Source organism: Phyllobates terribilis, unplaced genomic scaffold (genome assembly GCF_046119375.1).
Source record: "Phyllobates terribilis strain yellow unplaced genomic scaffold, ASM4611937v1 Scaffold_136__1_contigs__length_4911898, whole genome shotgun sequence".
NCBI classification, from domain to species: domain Eukaryota; kingdom Metazoa; phylum Chordata; class Amphibia; order Anura; family Dendrobatidae; genus Phyllobates; species Phyllobates terribilis.
In genome coordinates this window covers 1,983,186-1,985,696 of record NW_027362896.1, presented here as the reverse complement: position 1 = coordinate 1,985,696, position 2,511 = coordinate 1,983,186, and positions in this window count along the sequence as shown.

Genomic DNA, 2,511 nt, shown 5'->3' with positions numbered 1-2,511 from the left:
ACGGAAATTAATTCTTAATAAACATCTGCTTAATAAACATCAGAGTGTCACGGATTCCTCCGCTCAGTATGTCTTGGAAGCTGTGAAAGACAGCTCAGTTGTCCAATCTGGTGCAGTTTTATGCAGAGCTGTTGGTGTTTTAATGAACAGCTCAGCTGTCTAATCTGAGTCTGAGATGCTGAGCTTCTTTCAGGTGTTCCCTGTTCCTGTTGATTACCCAGTTACTTAGCTGAGCTGTCAGTCTTAGACCTCTGCCAGACGTAGCATCTGCTCAGTGATGTGCCTTGTATTTCTGTGCTCTGTTAATCTTTTGCTGTCTGTCCTTGGACCTCGTTCTGACCATCCATTTGCCTAGCCCCTTTGCTCTGATCTGCTGTCTTCCTGGTATTCTGACCTCAGATAATGACTTGACTTCGCCTTTGTCTTTTAACTTTAGTTTTCTATGTGCTCTCTTGGTATCTGACCCCAGAAGTTTGACTACTCTGCTTCACAGCCTGTCCATGAGTGGTGAATAGCGTCACACTCTGTGATCAGGTGGTGAATATGACCCAGATGGTCCAGGAACTGGCTAGGGAGTACCAGAAGCTAGGATCTTCACAGTCCCAACTGCAGGGTCAGTTTTGCTTCCCAAAGCTGTCCTCTACTGACTGTAGTAATGACTTCGATACCTGCTGACGTGCAGTTGGTCTCCTGAACCAGTGGTATGTGGGAAGGAAAGAAAAATGGAAAATCCGCGCTTGTGGTAGATAACAGTAAATCCAGGTCCAGACTAGAAAAATATGCGTTTTATTACTGTCTATGCATTTCAAAGTGCCATACTTCCTCCTCAGGACAAAAAAAACATATGACAAGTCACAGAACTCAGCCATACAGTGGGGTGAAAGTGTTTGCTTTCTTATTCTTTTGCATATTTGTCACACTTAAATATTTCAGATCACAAAGCAAATGTCAGTATAAGTCAAAGATAAGTAAACACAAAAGGTGTTTTTAAATCAAGGTATTTATTATTAAGGGAAAAAGAAATCCAAACCTACAGGGCCCTGTGTGAAAAAGTGATTGCCCCCTAAACCTAATAACTGGTTGGGCCACCATTAGCAGCAACAACTGCAATCAAGCAATTGCGATAACGGGCAATGAGTCTTTTACAACTCTCTGGAGGAATTTTCGCCTACTAATCTTTGCAAAATTGTTGTAATTCAGCCACATTGGAGGGTTTCCGAGCATGAATTGCCTTTTTAAGGTCATGCCACAGCATCTCAGTCGGATTAAGGTCAGGACTTTGACTAGGCCACTCCAAAGTCTTAATTTTGTTTTTCTTAAACCATTCAGAGGTAGACTTGCTGGTTTGTTTTGGATCATTGCCCTGCTGCATAACCAAAGTGCGCTTCAGCTTGAGGTCACGAAGAGATGGCTGGACATTCTCCATCAGGATTTTTTGGTAGACAGCAGAGTTCATGGTTCTGTTTACCAAAGCAAGTGCTTTAACTGAGTCAAGTAAGGCCTGCAATTCTTTGGCTGTTGTGGGGTCTATTGTGACATCTTGGATGAGTCGTCGCAGCACTCTTGGGGTAATTTTGGTCAGCCAGCCACTCCTGGGAAGGTTCATATTGTTCCATGTTTTCTCCATTTGTGGATAATGGCTCTCACTGTGGTTCGCTGGAGTCCCAAAGCTTTAGAAATGGCTTTATAACCTTTTCCAAACTGATAGATCTCAATTACTTTGTTTCTAATTTGTTCCTGAATTTCTTTAGATTGCGGCATGATGTCTAGCTTTTGAGGATATTTTGGTCCACTTCACATTGTCAGGCAGGTGCTATTTAAGTGATTTCTTGATTGAGAACAGGTGTGGCAGTAATCAGGCCTCTATGTGGCTAGGGAAATCAACTTCCCAAAGATGTGATAAACCACAGTTAATTGTTTTAAAGTGGGTAGGGGGGGTGCAATCCCTTTTTCACACAGGGCCCTGTAGGTTTGGATTTCTTTTTCTCTTAATAATAAAGATCTTCATTTAAAAACTGCATTTTGTGTTTACTTGTGTTATATCTCTCTAATATTTTAATTTGTTTTGTGATCTGAAACATTTAAGTGGGACCAACATGCAAAATAAGAAATCAGGAAGTGGCAAACACTTTTTCACACCACTGTATATAGACACTTGTGAATTTGAAAAAAATGTGGCGCCAAAAAAAGCATGGCTGTGGAGTCGATGAGCAAAACCTCCGACTCCTCAATTTCCATGACACCGACTCCATCTCCGACTCCCTCATACATGGCTCATGTATAAGTGATAAATTTATTGTAGCACAGATTAATCTCAGCTAAAAGTCTAGACCCTTAGATCAGGAATAGGAAAGACATTTATAGGATATTTTATAACTTTCCTAAATTCGTATGAATAAATATTCCTCACAAACTGCATTGAACTACTGTACCCGGAGTCGGTCCGTGTTACGACTCCACCAAAATGGGCTCCGACTCCACGACTCCGACTCCACAGCCCTGAAAAAAAGA